The 20,109-nt window shown below is 36.2% G+C and overlaps 1 long non-coding RNA gene across 1 annotated transcript; it reads left to right on the plus strand.

The window, feature by feature from the left end:
- LOC110896625 lies at window positions 1-1,959 on the plus strand. The gene is made up of 3 exons (XR_002568036.2): window positions 1-99; window positions 612-677; window positions 1,855-1,959. It is a non-coding gene; the product is annotated as an uncharacterized LOC110896625 (long non-coding RNA).
- Window positions 1,960-20,109: the final 18,150 nt, after the last annotated feature.

The raw sequence follows: 20,109 nt of genomic DNA on the forward strand, positions 1-20,109 counted from the left end.
CCTAGTTCATCATTTAATTCACAAAATTGAAGGTCCGAATCTGATCAAAAACAAAACTTGAGCATAGATTACTGATCCTCATCACAAGAGGATTACAAGGTATGTAAAATTTGATGAAAACTCTCAACTCGAAATTCTCATGAAATTGGGAAAATCTGAATTGTATGGTTGCATGTTTGTTTTATGATGAACTAGAAACAATATAGAGTCTAGGGACAAACCCTAGACAAATACAAGTTGAAATCATGTGAAATTTTAGTAAAATCCATGAACACCATTGTAGGTGATAAGTGGGTTTTGTAGAACTTGATAAACACTAGGAAATTGGGTGTTGTTCTAGTGTAATTTGACAATGGTAAAGTGACTTCAGGATTTTAGAAGTTAACAACTGTGTAAAAAGGGTTGACTGATGTGAAATTTGGGTTAGATGATAAGCTAGGGATTTGCTATATAATCATGTAAAATTCTACCCTTAAAGTGTTTGTTGAAATGCCTCAAAGAAGGCTCGAAATTGAAATTTAAAGTAAGACGCATGATTGTGATGATTTGACAAAATTATGCGATATATGGTTGAAAATGAGTTCTAAACAAGTCATGATTGAACTCTATAGGAAAAGATACCGGAGCGTCGAGTGGACAAGCCGGTGGCGATTCGCGTTGAAGGGCGTGCACTAAAGGTACGTAACTTCGGTTTCGTTACGTTATGCATAAACAATAGTCTTAGAAATGTTAATGAAATTGTAGTGTCAATTGCGAGTTTGGTATGTCATAGAAGTGACGAAGTTCACTCGACAAACCAAACGGGTCAAAATAGTTAACTAGAAATGTTGGTTGATAATATTGTTTAATTAGTCATGTATGGAAAATAAATAAAGTGATGTAACTCACTAGATAAAGAAACAAGTTAAAATAATGGTCGAAATGGTAGTATTTGAAGTGACTTAAACGTCACTCATTAAAGTTGAGTTATAAAAGCGTAAACCATGGAATGGACGTGATACGCTAAGATTGACAAGCACGGGAATGGGTAATTTTGGTTAAAAACCAATGTTGATAAATTATGTAAGTATGTAACTTGTTTCGTTACATTACGATAATTTGATATTGTAGTTATTCAAAGTTGGGTTTTAGAATAAGGATTTGTATTAGTTAAAGTGGTGATGATCACTACTTAATTGAACGGTCAAAACTAGATTAGAAAACGTTTGCTTATTATTAAAATGGTGAACTCCATAAATCGACCAAACGGGTCAAATAAATGTGTGTTTAATCGATACTAAGAAATTACTGAGAAATCCCTTGGCGATTGTAGATCATAAGAGCGTAAACCATGGAATTGGTAATGAAACGCCGATGATCGTAAGCCCCGGAAGATGGGTAAAATAAGCCTAGTGGTCATAAAAATATTGATGATAGTTTTAGTGCAAAACTAGACGGGTCGAACAAATATATATTAGGGATTTATAGACTTTCAGCCCGTAAACCAAATTTTCGGTATGATAGTTGTAATAGATACGTCGGTAATTAAATTACAGACATATAGGAAAAAGAATCACCTAAAACGGACCTGCGGAACAAAGGTTATGGGCATTTGAAGTTAAAAGTGGTGAATTTCGGAGCTGGCAGGAAATGCAGGTCAAAAACCTGCACTTGCTGGAAAATGGTTTCCCCCGCGCCATGCGACAGGATCCCTTTGATCTAGCGCGACACGCGACAAGTCGAGGAAGTTCTGCCGCGACACGCGACAGGACTAAAACTGAAATTTTATTTTATTTTTGATGATTTGATACTAGAACTTGTTTGTATGCATTATATAAATGTCAAAACTAACTTTTCAAATGGTTTTGACTCTAGGTAATGATGGGGTATTTCCGGATGGCGATCAAGCATGCTCAGAAGAACCGAACACTCATTTTAAAGCTTCCGCAATATCTTAACTTTTAATAGATTACGCTCATGGGTTGTAAGCAAATTTTAAGCAACTTTTAAATGTTCAAATTAGTCTTTAGTTGACTAATGTTTTGCTACTTTTGAACCTTACTTTTGGAATTTTTGTTACAACCTTGATATCTTTATATAAGACGGTATGAATCATTATTAATTCAAGTAAATATTAGACGGGTGTTACAAGAAAAAATTGGAAATTCAAAGAATAGAAACTGAAAGAGTTGAGAGGTTATTGAGAAGTTACTCATGTGCTTCTTATGTTATTGATAGGATTTACCCCACTGTTGAAGGCATGAAGGCATTTGAAGAAGTCACATCTAAACTAAAGACTTCTGAAACAAAAGAAGAAACTGAAGTGAAAGATTCTGGTAAGAAACAAAGTGTCAGTTACAACAAGTGTCCACCCCCGCTTGAAAATGGATATTCTCCACGAAATCCAAATTCTGAAAGAGTCGAAAAGGCAATCAACTTAGTGTGGGAATCTGATCCATCAGATAATTTGCTAGAAAACATTGATGTCACTTATACATCGTCTGACACTGATCAACAATCTCAATTGATGAAGAAAGTGGTGAATCATGTGTTAGATAAAGATGAAACAGAGGAGTCTAAGTCAAAGTCAAAGTCTGAGTCCAGTACTCCTAGTCCAACATTCAAAAAGGGCAAACGGGTGTACAATAAAGAATTTTTGTTATCAAAATCTAATTTGAATGATGAAACATTCAAAGTTGCGTATATTTTGAATAATTCTGACAAATTATATTCTGATAAAGAATTTCCAATAAGAGGTGTTAAAACTGAAATGATTAAAAAGGTTTTCAAACTAACAGAAATTAATATTTCTAAAATAAAAGATTTAATTTTTTTTTTGAAAAACCTAAAACTTACACCTCAAGAGATCAAAAAAGGTTAAACAAGAAAAAAGGTTACAGTTCTGGTTCAGGTTATCGAAAGAAACCAAACCATAACGGTAATTTCAAAAAGAAAGGTTTAGGTTTTGTTCCACCTAAAAATCACAAAAATGAGAAAACTTATAAACCAAAAACTGTTTTTGTTTCAGGAACATCAACTAAAGAAGAAAAAGAGCATCTGTTCAGAAAGCAGACAAACAAAGAGTTCCTTGCAAAGAAATTTGGGATGAACCAGATCTTTACAAGGTTGGAGCGGATCAAATCATAAGAAGGTGCATACCGGATGAGGAGATTCAAGAAGTCTTGGCCCATGCACATACATATGCATGTGGTTGCCATTTTAGTGCTAAGAAGACGGGACACCGGGTTCTTTCTTGTGGTTTATATTTGCCTACTATTTTTCGTGATGCTTTCTTGTTTACCAAACAATGTTCTAAATCTCAACAAGTAGGTGGAATTTCTAAAAGGGATGAGATGCCCATGAATCCTATACTGTTGGCGCATATTTGTGACAACAGCTTAGATTTGGTCTTTGGATATCTTGTAGTTAGTAAAACGATAAACAGTTAGCAGGTTTAGCTTTTTAATAGTTAATTAAGAGTGATTGGGCCAAACCAAACCCACATATGGGGGATGGTAGGCGAAATGACCTTGCCCATGACCTAGCCCATATGCAAAGCTTTGTCCTATATAAACAAAGCTTAGCATTAGGGTTTAGGTTAATCATCTAATGACCTTAATCACTTTTGGAGAGAATTTGTGAAAGACAAAGGCTTGGACGAATTGGAGATCTTGATTGATTATAATCGTTTGAAGATAATCAATAAAGATCGAGTTTATAGAGATTTCTGTTTCTACTCGTTTTATTTTTAATCTAATCTAGGGGATTCCGCACTCTAGGTTAGATCGACGGATCTGTTACGATCCATACGGATTAGGGGACCTAAAATTGGTATCAGAGCATTAGGCACTTGATTGGCTTGGTTCAGAATCGTTTTCTGCAGAAAAATCGAAGTTTTGGACGTTTTTGAGGCTGTGTTAAGGTTCTGTTGCTGATTTTGGATAAACAGCAAGTATTTCGGATCCATTTCGGATAGAAATCTTGCTTTTCGGACCATTTCGGACCTGAAACCAAGCATTTCGGATCATTCCAGATATACAGGCTTGCATTTCGGACCAGAAATCTTGCTTTTCGGATCATCTCGGATCAAAAACTTGCATTTCGGACCAGATTAACATTTCGGATAATACTAAAGGATTTCGGACAATTTCGGATCAAAAAGTTTCATTTCGGATCAGGAAGTGGTCATTTCGGAACAAAGTAGTTCATTTCGGATCAGATTTGTTCATTTCGGACCAATTCTGACCATTCCGGATAACCATTTCGGATTTAGGACCATTTCGGACAAAGGGTGGAATTTTTCTTGGCTTGCGTAAGAAAATTTTCACTGTTTCATGTTTAGAAGATTATCCATAGCTCATCTCAGGAAACCGTTTGCACCATCGGTGTTGGTGCATATGTCTGTCGACTTCGTCTTGTATCGAGCCTTGTATTAGATTAGATAGATCAGGGCACGAAAAATGAGAAAAGTGTGTTTATGGCATTTCGCACGAAATGAATTGGAAGCCATTTCGCACGAAATGAGCTGACCATTTCGTTTCTGTTGTTTCATGCGAAATCACACTGCCTATAAATACTAGTTGTGCCAAGTCATTTGGAACGGTTTTGATTCCGGTAGCGAAGCTCTGCCGAAGTGTCTCCAGCTTTGTAGTATGATCTGATATCAATATAGAGACAGTTTGAAGTGATTTCTTATACGTTTCAGCTGAAATAACTTCGATACGATTGTTTCTGCCTTTCGTATTGAACGAGACCTCTTCTGATCGACTCGTTTGGGTCTGATAACGATCTTACAAGTGGTATCAGAGCTCAGGAGGAAGAGTTCTTACCATTTCAGCTGCAAATTCTGATTTCTACACCTTCTTTTTGAAATTAAACAAAATTTCACGGTTAAAATGGATTGATTTTCATATATAATGTGTGAAACACTGTTTTAACAGACCCTAGAAAGTTTCAGACTCTAATTCGAAGTAAACCATGATCAAATTGTTCAAAAACTGTCCGAAAGTTCCATTTCGCACGAAATTGATATCATTTCGTTTGAACATTGTATTCATTTCGCACAAAGCTTGCTACCATTTCGCACGAAATCATTGTTTCATTTCGTACGAAATCAGCTTTTATCTCGCACGAAATATGATTTTTATTTCGTATGAAATCAGTCTATCATTTCGCACGAAGATTAATTTCGCTTGAAAGTGTCATTTCGCACCAAAAGTTCATTTCGCGTGAACAGTTTATTTCGCTTGAAGATCTCATTTCGTTTGAAAATCTGTGTTTGAGAATTTTTTAGTACAATATCATGGAAAACGAGTTTTACAATGCCTTTGCTACTCCGTTGACCATCACTCAGAGTACAATGTTAAAACATGAAACAGGCACAACACAAAAACCGCCCAAGCTAATGAGTATTGAGGAGTATAGTAGATGGTCTGAACATTTTGATAATTGGGTTCAAGCTTATTACATTGATGCATGGGATTATACTGAATTTCGATATGTTAGACCGGTTAAGGACAATGGAGAAAAAAATGAGATTAAGGATTTAAGTGCTGAAGAAAAACAGAAATACAAAAATGAGAAGTTGATGGTTAGTCTCTTGCAGCAAGCGATTAAGGATGAAATCTTGATTTTACTACAACACAATGGAGGTGCATAGTCAATATGGAAAGAATTACACTCAATGTTTGTTGGTAGTAAAGAGATGATCAAGAACAAAAAGTCGCTTATGAAGAAAGAATTTGATCTATTTCGTGGTTTGAGAAATGAAAGCACCAAACAGACTATAGAAAGATACTGCAATTTGGTGAAGAATATGAAAAGATTGAAAATCAATAAAGACAAAGATGAACTGATTGATAAGTTGGCTGATGCATTGCCACATGATGTTTGGGGCACATATCTTATGATGTTGAGAAACACACCTGATTTTGATAATCTATCACTGAGCGATTTTATCGAACAACTCGAAGCTCAAGAAATGGAACAAAGAAAGATAGCAAGAATGAAGAATTATGATGGAGAACAAGATATTGGTTTGTATTACAAAGGTGGTGCTAGTGACAAGATCAATGTTTCACCAAAGATTGAAACTGCTTTCAATGCAAAGAGTTCGTCGGAAAGTTCATCTTAGGGATCAAGTAGCAAAATTGGTTTTTCTTCATATCCATCATTTGATCCACATTTTTCTGCAACAAAGAGTGGTAAAGTTCTACAATGCAATATTGCACTAAATCTTGAGAACGATCAAAATTACTCAGAAGAAGTTGCAAAAAGCCATATGTCTCTGTTGGTGACCGTGTTAGTGTCTTATGGAAGTCTAGTTGCAGGAAGGATCGGAAATCCGATGTTGACAAAAGAGGATTACGATCAGGTTGATGCTGAGGAGATGGAGTTGATGGATATAAAATGGTGTTTGGCTAGTGTGTTGAGAAGAGCTGAGAAGTTTAAACAAATCACAGGAAGAGATGATTTCCATGATGCACATGTTTCTTCTTTAGGATTTGATAAATCTAAAGTTATTTGTTTTCGTTGCAGGGAAAAAGGGCATTTCAAGAGGGAGTGCACTAACCGTGAAGCAAGTGGAGCTCAAAACCCGTTCAGCAACAATGATTACTATCGGAAAGCAATTTATCATCAAGTTGCTCAACAACCGTATCAACAACAAGAACCACAAACTGCACATGCTAACAAAGCAATCGAAGAGTCATCAAAGAGAGCCTGTATGGTGAATCAAGATGATAAAAGATCGTCAAAAGGATTCAGTTGGGAAAAATATAATTCAGCTGATAGTAAGGCATGTCTGATAGATCAAGATGATGAAAAGTTACCAGAAGGTTTTAGCTGGGAAAATTTTAGCTGGGATAATTATTGTCCGGATAAAGAGATTCTAAAAGCCAAAGCATTTGTTGCTCAAGTGGTTGAAGATGATGAAGATGATTATTATGCATAAAAAATGAATAAGCATATAAAGTATCTAGCAGAGAGAGATGCTGAGAGAGCAGCTGAAAATGCTCGAATGAAAAAGGAAAAGGAGGCTAAACTACAAGAGGATAGTGATGATGATTATGATGCAGTAAGAATGAAAAAAACATTTAAGATATCTAGCTGAAAGAGATGCAGAAAGAAAGGTAAGAAGGATGAAGAAGAAATCCGAGTTATTAAAGTCAAAAGTTCCAGCTTTCAAGATCAATAAGGAAGCTATTGCAGAAAAAGTGTCTGTGAATTGTGAAAATTGTGAAGTATGAAGAAGCAAAACAATGAGTTGGTTCACAACATGAACAGGCTAAAAGAATCATACGATGTCTTGAACAAAACAATGAATCAATACAACGAATCAAGCAGTGAACAAGCAACGACTTTGAAGACACTACAAGGAGCGTTCATGTCAAAGCAGTCAGGCATTAATCATTACAATGAGAAATGTGCTAAACTCGAGAAATGTAACACCCCGAAAATATGAAACTTTATATTAAAATTATAAAGTAAAAAACAAACAAGAATTTACTAACTAGGAGTTTTAACCTAGTTAGCTACAAGTCTAGAAATAACTTATAACATGGTTAAGAACAACCAAACTTTAAGTTAAACAAAAGTAGAGGGGCTTATCTTGTAAAATCTGAAACTCAAATAGATAAAATATATATATATATATATATATATATATATATATATATATATATATATATATATATTAAGGACCAAACACACAAAAGTGTGTCTGGTCGTACATGGGATGCAGGGGGCGACTAGGAGACATCACCAAGCCCTAGTTCATCACTTAATTCACAAAATTGAAGGTCCAAATCTGATCAAAAACAAAAATTGAGCATAGATTACTGATCCTCATCACAAGAGGATTACAAGGTATGTAAAATTTGATGAAAACTCTCAACTCGAAATTCTCATGAAATTGGGAAAATCTGAATTGTATGGTTGCATGTTTGTTTTATGATGAACTAGGAACAACATAGAGTCTAGGGACAAACCCTAGACAAATACAAGTTGAAATCATGTGAAATTTTAGTAAAATCCATGAACACCATTGTAGGTTATAAGTGGGTTTTGTAGAACTTGATACACACTAGGAAATTGGGTGTTGTTCTAGTGTAATTTGACAATGGTAAAGTGACTTCAGGATTTTAGAAGTTAACAACTGTGTAAAAGGGGTTGATTGATGTGAAATTTGGGTTAGATGATAAGCTAGGGATTTGCTATATAATCATGTAAAATTCTGCCCTTAAAGTGTTTGTTGAAATGCCTCAAAGAAGGCTCGAAATTGAAATTTAAAGTAAGACGCATGATTGTGATGATTTGACAAAATTATGCGATATATGGTTGAAAAGGAGTTCTAAACAAGTCGTGATTGAACTCTATAGGAAAAGATACCGGAGCGTCGAGTGGACAAGCCGGTGGCGATTGGCGTTGAAGGGCGTGCACTAAAGGTACCTAACTTCGGTTTCGTTACGTTATGCATAAACAATAGTCTTAGAAATGTTAATGAAATTGTAGTGTCAATTGCGAGTTTGGTATGTCATAGAAGTGACAAAGTTCACTCGACAAACCAAACGGGTCAAAATAGTTAACTAGAAATGTTGGTTGACAATATTGTTTAATTAGTCATGTATGGAAAATAAATAAACTGATGTAACTCACTAGATAAAGAAACAAGTTAAAATAATGGTCGAAATGGTAGTGTTCGAAGTGACTTAAACGTCACTCATTAAAGTTGAGTTATAAAAGTGTAAACCATGGAATGGACGTGATACGCTAAGATTGACAAGCCCGGGAATGGGTAATTATGGTTAAAAACAATGTTGATAAATTATGTAAGTATGTAACTTGTTTCGTTACATTACGATAATTTGATATTGTAGTTATTCAAATTTGGGTTTTAGAATAAGGATTTGTATTAGTTAAAGTGGTGATGATCACTACTTAATTGAACGGTCAAAACAAGATTAGAAAAAGTTTGGTTATTATTAAAATGGTGAACTCCATAAATCGACCAAACGGGTCAAATAAATGTGTATTTAATCGATACTAAGAAATTATTGAGAAATCCCTTGGCGATTGTAGATCATAAGAGCGTAAACCATGGAATTGGTAATGAAACGCCAATGATCTTAAGCCCCGGAAGATGGGTAAAATAAGCCCAGTGGTCATAAAAATATTGATGATAGTTTTAGTGCAAAACTAGACGGGTCGAACAAATATATATTAGGGATTTATAGACTTTCAGCCCGTAAACCAAATTTTCGGTATGATAGTTGTAATAGATACGTCGGTAATTAAATTACAGACGTATAGGAAAAAGAATCACCTAAAACGGACCTACGGAACAAAAGTTATGGGCATTTGAAGTTAAAATTGGTGAATTTCGGAGCTGGCAGGAAATGCAGGTCAAAAACCTGCACTTGCTGGAAAATGGTTTCCCTCGCGCCATGCGACAGGATCCCTTGGATCTAGCGCGACACGCGACAAGTCGAGGAAGTTCTGTCGCGACACGCGACAGGACTAAAACTGAAATTTTATTTTATTTTTGATGATTTGATACTAGAACTTGTTTGTATGCATTATATAAATGTCAAAACTAACTTTTCAAATGGTTTTGACTCTAGGTAATGATGGGGTATTTCCGGATGGCGATCAAGCATGCTCAGAAGAACCGAACACTCATTTTAAAGCTTCCGCAATATCTTAACTTTTAATAGATTACGCTCATGGGTTGTAAGCAAATTTTAAGCAACTTTTAAATGTTCAAATTAGTCTTTAGTTGACTAATGTTTTGCTACTTTTGAACCTTACTTTTGGAATTTTTGTTATAACCTTGATATCTTTATATAAGACGGTATGAATCATTATTAATTCAAGTAAATATTAGACGGGTGTTACAAGAAAAAAATGGAAATTCAAAGAATAGAAACTGAAAGAGTTGAGAGGTTATTGAGAAGTTACTCATGTGCTTCTTATGTTATTGACAGGATTTACCCCACTGTTGAAGGCATGAAGGCATTTGAAGAAGTCACATCTAAACTAAAGACTTCTGAAACAAAAGAAGAAACTGAAGTGAAAGATTCTGGTAAGAAACAAAGTGTCAGTTACAACAAGTGTCCACCCCCGCTTGAAAATGGATATTCGCCACGAAATCCAAATTCTGAAAGAGTCGAAAACTGAAAAGGCAATCAACTTAGTGTGGGAATCTGATCCATCAGATAATTTGCTAGAAAACATTGATGTCACTTATACATCGTCTGACACTGATCAACAATCTCAATTGATGAAGAAAGTGGTGAATCATGTGTTAGATAAAGATGAAACAGAGGAGTCTAAGTCAAAGTCAAAGTCTGAGTCCAGTACTCCTAGTCCAACATTCAAAAAGGGCAAACGGGTGTACAATAAAGAATTTTTGTTATCAAAATCTAATTTGAATGATGAAACATTCAAAGTTGCGTATATTTTGAATAATTCTGACAAATTATATTCTGATAAAGAATTTCCAATAAGAGGTGTTAAAACTGAAATGATTAAAAAGGTTTTCAAACTAACAGAAATTAATATTTCTAAAATAAAAGATTTAATTTTTTTTGAAAAACCTAAAACTTACACCTCAAGAGATCAACAAAGGTTAAACAAGAAAAAAGGTTACAGTTCTGGTTCAGGTTATCGAAAGAAACCAAACCATAACGGTAATTTCAAAAAGAAAGGTTTAGGTTTTGTTCCACCTAATAATCACAAAAATGAGAAAACATATAAACCAAAAATTGGTTTTGTTTCAGGAACATCAACTGATGAAGAAAAAGAGCATCTGTTCAGAAAGCAGACAAACAAAGAGTTCCTTGCAAAGAAGCAAGAGGAAATGAAGAAATATGTTGCTGAGAAGAAGAAGGAGACAAGAACCTATTTTCGATGTAAAACAGTTGGTCACACTGCCAGAAATTGTCCAAAGGCAATTCAAACAAAACCGGGAGTCTCTCAGAAACTGAAAGAAAAGATGGTTGAGAATGAATCACCAACCAAATCTTTTATAGTTTTCAAAAACTCAAAATTTGAGGTTGGTGAATGTTCAAAAAGGTTTTATAAAAGAAACGTGAATCTTGACAACCAAAAGTGGGTTATTAAGAAATCTGATGATAGTTCTAACAATGATTTTGATTCGTCAAAATCAGAGGAGCTATCTTCTGGTGATGAATTTGATTCGTTAAAATCAAAGGAGCCACAAGTTGAGTTGAAAGATGAAATGCCAGTCCCTCCAATGGATGATGCAAATTTTCCACCATTGAGGGCTGAAAATTTTAAACAAAAAATTGGAAAAGTTGAGATTTCAAATCAATTTTTTTCTGAAAAGAAAGAATTTGATGTTGAAAAAGCCTTTAACCCCACAGTGAAAAATATTTTTGGAAAAACAATTGACGAGACGGTCAAAGGGGTAAAGGAATTTTATGAAAAGAAAACAAAGAAATCTGATGAAGATGGGTCATCCCAGATTAGTAACTGGGATAGTACCTATCATGACTGAAAAAATCAGGACTTGCCGGAGCTCCCAAGTTGGTAATCGTGGAGCAGGAATCGGCACCTTTATTGAGAAATTCACATCTGTGAAATTTCGACTTACAAGTGGTAGTTTCCTTGAAATTTTCATATCTTATCTTTACAAGTGCAAACCTATATGTGGTTGACAAGAGGTTTGTTCTTACTAGCAGTTAATCAAGGTCATTAAGTTGAACTTGATTTTATTGTCATACAAAATGGATGATAAAACAATGTGATGAGTTTATCCCCTATAAGTGGTAAAATCAACAAAACTAATTTTCCAGAAAAACCATTTTGATTAAAACAAACTTAAGTCTTTTGAAATCATAATGGGAAAATAGTTTGTTGTCAGGGGGAGTTCTGATTGTTTATGCCAATATGAATGGCGAATTGAAGCATTTCACAACAGTTGTCACTTTATTTGTACAGTTTGTTTTCTTTAAATGTTTTTGAATTTTAGGGGGAGTAAGAATTTCAGAAAATCCAAAAACATTAGAAAATTTGAAAAAGCCAAAAACATCGAAAATTCAAAAATGAGTTTTGTTGTGAAAAAGAGGAAATGATAGTACATCAGTGGACTATCACAACACGCTAAAGATTTGGAAAGTCAAATATGATAAACGATCTCACTGCGGATATGTCAGTAGGTTTTTACACATTCAGTAGAGTGTTTTCGAGATATAAACTTAAAAAATACTAAACTTGCTTATATCTTGTTTGAAAGATTTTCTATTTCTGACATACTAGGTATTTGTGCGTGGTGATATCTGGGGTATTATACCAGGACTTCTGATTTTGCGGAAGCAATAGCCTAGTCCTTGTATAATACTTTGCATAAGCTTTAATCTTAAAGCTAGCCCTCAGCATAAAAATGATGAAACATTACAAAATGCTAATCATGTGTTGTTGAAGAAAAGATCCCCAAACGGGACACACCTAAAGACGAGCCATCATCTCTTTGTCTGAACGGAAGTTCTAACCTGAGCTCTCATGGTCTCGCACTTACCCGTTTACAGATATCATTAGTGTACACTCACCCGTACGACTGAATATAGAAGTCTGGATACGGGAGTATATTCTAAGGTGGGATACGCGAATAAGTTTAAGTGCTTAAAAATACTAATCTCGTATCTCGAAACAGTTGAATTTTGTGTAAAGATTTAAGTGGACCAGTATATTGACAATCTAAGTGAATTGTTTAGAACTTAAAATGTTTAAAGCTTAAGGTGTTAGTGATTGGTCTCATAAACTGATATGATTCTCTTACACAAACTCACAAAAATATTGTTTGTCATATTCTTTAATGCATTTCATATCCAAAAAGATTTTTAGTGTGTTTTAGCATAAAATTTTGAAAATTCAAAAAGATTTTCGACAACTGATGTTGAAGAGCTGTTTTTCAAAATTCCTGGTGCTAAACATGATGAACAGGTTTGGTAGAGATTGTTTCATGAAGAAAGAGATGTTTCTCTTACAAGTGGTCATTAGAGATTAAATCATTTTTGAACGATACTTGCATGTGATTTCTAAATTTGTAAAACTATAAATTTGTGAAATTTATTGTGAGGTAGAGATTGTGCAGGTATGAAGATTGGATAGAACCAGGTTACGAGTTTAGAACCTGTGAGAATGATAAGAGCCAGGTGTTTGATTCAAAGCCTGAAGATTGTGAATTCCAGACTGCGATCCCAGTTTATCGAAAGGGGGAGTCTGAGGACCTTCAAGAGAAAGTCTGAAGATGTGTAGAGCCAGGATTAAGTTTTTGAAGAAAAAGAATCAAGAGATCTGATCAAGAGAATTAAGAAGCTCATGAGCCAGATCAACATCCAAGTAGAAGATTAGAGAGAGAAGAGAGAGATTGATAGAGGATGCTTACAATGGAGAATTTTTGAAGAGAGCGAGAAGACTGATAAAGACTGAAGGGTTGACAACCGAAGACTCGACACTGAAGATTTCGTCATCATCCAAGGGGGAGTCGGTTGGTGCATATGTCTTTCGACTTCGTCTTGTATCGAGTCTTGTATTAGATTAGATAGATCAGGGCACGAAAAATGAGAAAAGTGTGTTTATGGAATTTCGCACGAAATGAATTGGAAGCCATTTCGCACGAAATGAGCTGACCGTTTCGTTTGTGTTGTTTCGTGCGAAATTACACTGCCTATAAATACTAGTTGTGCCAAGTCATTTAAAAAGGTTCTGATTCCGGTAGCGAAGCTCTGCCGAAGTGTCTCCAGCTTTATAATACGATCCGATATCAATATAGAGACAGTTTGAAGTGATTTCTTGTACGTTTCAGCTGAAATAACTTCGATACGATTGTTTCCGCCTTTCGTATTGAACGGGACCTTTTCTGATCGACTCGTTTGGGTCAGATAACGATCTTACAGTCGGATTCCTTGGATTTTTAGGACACAAAAAAGACTCTGGAAAATCCCGAAAAAGGTTTTCGACACTATATATCATTGGAATCGTAATCTTGAGACGAATCTAACGGTATAATTTGGTAAAAACAGGTTTCGGACCAAATTTGTACGATTTTACCAGTCTGCTTAAGTTAAAATTTCAAACATGTCAAAATTGAACGAACTTTTGAGGATGGAACATGAGGTTGGCACTACCAACAAACCGCCTAAGATGATGAAGGTGGAAAATTATTTGACATGGAAGGACCGATTTCAATCTTTCGTTGAATATCAGGACACACGCATGTGGATCTGTATTGCAGATTGGTACACAAAAGCAACACACGATTTTGAGGGCAGACCACGTGTCACAGCCTATGTGAACATGCAAGAGGCTGATAAAAAGATGTATGAGGCTGAAAAGAGAGCCCTGGCTGCTCTCAAGATGTCCTTACCTGATGGCATCAAACATACCTTTAAGAAGTACACTACTTCAAAGGAAATGTGGGATGCATTAGAGAAGAGATATGAGGGAAATCCGGATGTCAAGAAAAACAAAGTTGATCTATTGAAGAAGCAGTTTGCTGTGTTCAACTATATGAAAAATGAGTCACTTGAGGACATCATCACTCGATACTACCATCTGATGTCGGAAATGGATAATTATGATAGAGATTGCTATACTGACATAGAGAAGAATGACAAACTGCTCGATACTTTACCTGCTAAATGGGATATCTACACTCTCATGATCAAGGGAGAAGCAGATTATGAGATAAAGAAACTGGAAGAAGTAGTAGGAAAGCTAAGAGCCTATGAACTCAATATGAAGAAGAAAGAAACTGGATATGATCAGGTTCAAGATGCAGGGGTTTACAATGGGCTTACATCTTCTTCATCTGACAACGCTTCTAGCGACTCTGCTACTGCGTTTCTTTCGTGTGAGAATGAGCAGGTCACAGTGAATGAGGATGGTGCTATATGTTTTGTGGCTGCTTCAGGAGGATCAACTGGAGCCAAGAGAACATCAGCTTCTAAGCATAGTAGTAGTAGTACAAAATCGATGCCTATGAGTGTTAAATCAGCTGAAGAACATCTTGCTCTACTTGCTTCATTTGTTGCTTCTTATGAAAACTACATTCAGGGGAAGATATCTGATCCTGCTACTTTAGATGAAGACTTTGATCAGATTGACCCTGATGATCTAGAAGAAATGGATTTGCAATGGCAAATGGCCATGATTTCTAGAAGAGTAAAGAGGTTCATGAACAGAACTGGAAGGAAGTTTGTAGGAAAGAGCGTTGGTTTTGACAAGACCAAAGTCAGGTGCTTTAATTGTCAAAGTTATGGGCATTTCGCTAGGGAATGTCAAAAACAAAAGCAGGAGACTTCGAGTCAGAGTTCAAACAATATAAATGCAACAAACAACTCTAACTCAAGGGCTTTGATCTCTACTGCACGAGAGGGTTCATATGACTGGAGTGTCCACTTGGAAAATGATGAGAATGTCACTCAAGCATTCATGGCAGAGATTGTACCCGTTGATGATGTTGAAGCTAACGTGAATGTTGAAGTTGAGAAAGAAAGTGAAGCTAAGGTAGATAAGGCTAATCAGACAACTGAAGTTGAAGAGAAAAAGCCAAAGTCTGACCATGAAAGGGAAGCTGAAGTGAGAGATGCAAAATACAAAAGAATGGAAGCTCAACTTGCTGCTCTCATGGCCAACTCAGACAAATCAACAGGAGAGGTAAGTAACTCTGCTACATCTATTTGTTTAAAATGTCGGGAATTACAGGGTGAAGTTAACAGGTTGACAACACAAAACAAAAGTCTGGTAAATGAAATGTCTAACATAAAAGAATCAAACTTTTTTGCTAAAAGAAACGAGACGTTATATTTGAATAAGATAAAAGGATATGAAGTTGAAATTGAAGTTTTAACCTGCAAACTAAACGAAAAACTTCAAGTCATAGACTTAGCTCATGACATGATGGGTGAGAAAACAAAAGAGATTTCTGAAAAATGCAAAGAGTTGTCAGATGCACAACTCAAAATTGTTGAACTTGAAAAGAAATTAGGTCAATTCAGGGACTCTACTTTTGTTATGAAACACATGATGGGTGGGTTGAAGAAGAGTAATGACAAGACCAGTGTGGGATTCCAGGGCTTTAATGAATTCCCACCTCCTCTTAGTCATGACTATTCATTCCTACATGATGAAGATGAGTTAACAGACTTTCTATCAACATCACCAAGTAGTTCCACATCAAGTCAAGGTGATGTGTCTGAGAGTAATGATACTAAGAAGGAAAATAACAGCAAACCTGTTTTGAAAAAGAAAAATTCATCTCCTAAAAACAAAAATCAAACTTTTGTTAAAAAGGTTAATTTTGTTCAAGGAAGTGACATGAAAAATGAAACAGCTGTTATAGAAAATGAATCAAATGTAGAGTTTGCTAAAAACAAAAATAAAGAAAAATCTGAAACTAAGCAAACGGAACAAAATCCTTCCAAGGCATCATCATCAAAACAAGGATCTAGTTCAAAGGCTTCAGTTGAGAAGTCTTCGAAAAAGAGATCATGCTTCAAATGTCACACAAAAGGACATGTAGCTAGCTGCTGTCCTAACAAAAAGGCTGAAGCACAAGTCAGTGAGAAACAGAGAGGGAAATCACCAGAGAAGAAAGGTGATAATGAGGAGAAAGTCTCAAATTCTCCAAAGAAATCTGCTTCTAAGCAACAAGAGGGTGTTGCTGGTGGTGTAGATAAGGCTGAAAAAGGAACTCCACAAGTTCCTCGTTTTCAAAGAAATCAACCAAGATTTCAGCCTGAATCTACATCAGGCAGATATGAGAGACCTAGAAGTAGTTCACCAAGAACGAACAATCAAAATTCAAATAATTTCAGAAGTCAAGGTTAATTTCAAAATCGATACCAAAATAATGGTGGTCGAACTTTTTATAACAGTGCCTTTAGAAGTTACAACAATCAAGCTTCTTGGAATCAAAACTCAAGGTTTCAAAGGTCACATATTCCAAATACATATAGGAACCCTCAGGACCAAAGACCTTATGGAAATCATGCCCCATTTCCATCAACAGGTCCTAGATCCAAGACTCCAGTTAGGAGTGATGGATATTGGATGGATGTTCCTGTAGTTGGTGAATCTGGACGACCCAAGACCATCAAGGCTTGGGTCCCCCAATCTAACTAATCTTTTAGTTGGTGTGTGCAGGAGCTACTAAGGAGGATTATCAACTTATGGTATGTTGATAGTGGCCGCTCTAGGCACATGACGGGGGATGCGAGGTTGTTTTCTGAATTTGAAGAATATGATGGTGGACATGTAAATTTTGCTGGTGCTAAAGGTGGTAGGATTACTGGACGAGGAAAAGTGACAAATGGGAAGATCACTTTGGACAAAGTGAACTATGTTGAGCAGCTTAAACACAATCTGATGAGCGTGTCACAAGTCTGCGACAAGCGTCACTCGATCCATTTACAAAGTCTGAGGCATTGGTGTTGAAACCGGGTTTGGTTATTCCGGACGATTGGATAGTGATGCATGCACCAAGGAAAAATGACACTTATGTCATGGACATGGGTGCCAAGGATCCGACTGCTGCAATGGCGTGTTTGCTATCTAAAGCATCTAAAGCTGAATCAATGTTGTGGCACAGACGCATGGCCCATATTCACTATCACAAAATGAATTATATTATTAAAAATGAGCTAGTGAAAGGGGTTCCAATGTAGAGGTTTCACGTGGAAGATAAATGTCTTCCATGTCAAAAGAGAAAACAACAAGAAACCTCATAAGTCTAAAACAGTAAATTCCATTAATGCCCCTTATGAATTACTTCACATGGATTTATTTGGTCCAGTGAACGTGAGGAGCATAGGTGGAAAGTACTATTGTCTTGTTGTCACTGATGATTACTCACGTTATTCATGGGTTTTCTTTTTAGGTACAAAAGATGAGACAGCGGAGATGCTGATTGAGCTTTTTACAAAATTGGAAAACGTCCATGATGCAAGGATCAAGAGGATAGGGAGTGATAATGGCACAGAGTTTAAGAATCAGATTCTGGATCTCTACTGTCTTCGAAAGGGAATAGAACATTAATATTTTGCTCCTTATACTCCTATGCTTTCAGATTCAAAGCTACCAGTTCTTTTCTAGGGAGAAGCTGTGAATACAGCTTGCTACGTCCTAAACAAAGTTTTAACCGTTAAACGTTTTAACAAAATTTGTCATGAACTTATGTTTAACGAGAAACCAAACTTAACAGGCTTTGAACCATTTGGATTACCCTGCACCATTGTGCGAAACAAAGATAAGCAAAAATTCGGTGAGGTGGCTGACGAAGGCTACTTTCTAGGTTACATGCCTGGCACACCAAATAAAAGGGTTTTCAATCTAAAAACTGGTAAAATTGAGGTTGTTTTTAATGTAGAAATTACTACCTATAAACCTCAACAATCAACGAATGGAACAGCTATATTATATGATTATGAAAGTGTTTTTAAATCATTTAATATTCCTGAGGTTTCTGATGCATATGATTCTCAGTTGATTCAAATAGTGATAAGTGAAGACGATGAAGTCGAGTTCATGCCTAGATCGAATGTTGATGTGACAGATCTCTGGAAACTTCCCAAGGTGCTGCTAATCCTGATTCAAGCGATAGTGAACCTTAACCCAATCAGGGGGAGGATTTCATTAATCCGTTTGTGGATCAGAATATTCAGGGGGAGGTTGGATCAAACCTGGGTGATAATCTAGAAGTTGATGCCGTTGCTACTACACGAGCAAATAGAGATCATCCGGTTGATATGATACTTGGAGATCCTTTGCAGGTGTTCAGACGAGAAGAAGCATAGCAGCAAATTTTGGGTTATTTGTTTCGATTGAGAAGACTAGGATTGTGAACGAGTGATTGTATAGTTGCTTTATTTCCCATGAGGAGCCGAAGAACATTCATATGCTCTAAAAGACAATTCATGGGTTGAAGCTATGCAAGAGGAACTGGCCCCGTTTGCGAAGTTAAAGGTTTGGGAGTTAGTGGACCTTCCTAAAGGTGAACGAGAGATTGGCTTAGGTGCAAGAAAGATGAAAGAGGGATTGTAACATGGAACAAGGCTCGATTGGTTGTCAAAGGTTTCAATCAGCAAGAAGGGATTGATTACAATGAGGTGTTTGCACCAGTGCCAAGGTTGGAGGCAAGCCTGATGCTCTGATACCAATTGTTGCCCAGACTTGATCTTTGATCTTTAGAACATAAACGATAATCTAAACTTTATTGAATACTAAATTTGAATACATTTGTTTGTTTCTAGCTTTCGCTTCATTCAAGGGCTTCAAAGTTTATCAACTAGACATGAAGAGTACATTTCTTTACGGGAAAGTCCAAGAAGTGGTGTATGTCTCACAACCAGATGGGTTCGTTGATCCAGATTATCCAGATCGAGTGTACAAACTTGATAAGGCTTTGTATGGATTACATCAAGCTCCCAGGGCGTGGTACGAGACACTGTCTACACATCTGATCAAGAATGGTTTTGAAAGAGGTCAGATTGACAGTACACTGTTCATTAAGAGAAAGAAGGAAGATTTTCTGCTGTTACAGGTATACGTAGATGACATCATCTTTGGGTCATCAGATGAGAACATGTGTAAGGAGTTTGAACAGGTGATGAAGAGCAAGTTTGAAATGAGTGTTATGGGTGAGTTGTCTTACTTTCTGGGATACAAGTTGATCAGAAGGAGGATGGGATGTTTACTCATCAAACAAAGTATGTGTATGACATTTTGGCTCGATTCAAAATGGAGGATTGCGCTACTTTCAACACACCTATATGCGAGAATCACAATCTTGGCCCAGATCATGAAAGTACTGAAGATGTTGATTCAACTCAATACAGGGCAATGATTGGTTCTCTAATGTACTAGACTGCTTCAAGACCCGACATCATGTTTTCCGTATGCTTGTGTGCCAGATATCAGGCTAATCCTAAAGAGTCACACATGAAAGCAGTGAAGCGTATTCTTCGTTACTTGAAGGGGAAACCTAAACTTGGGTTGTGGTATCCAACTGATAGTGATCTGAATTTTGTTGCGTACACTGATTCAGACTTTGGAGGATGCAAGTCAAACAGAAAGTCTACAACTGGTGGTTGTCAGTTCTTAGGAGGC

The sequence above is a fragment of the Helianthus annuus genome, chromosome 12, assembly GCF_002127325.2.
Source record: "Helianthus annuus cultivar XRQ/B chromosome 12, HanXRQr2.0-SUNRISE, whole genome shotgun sequence".
NCBI classification, from domain to species: domain Eukaryota; kingdom Viridiplantae; phylum Streptophyta; class Magnoliopsida; order Asterales; family Asteraceae; genus Helianthus; species Helianthus annuus.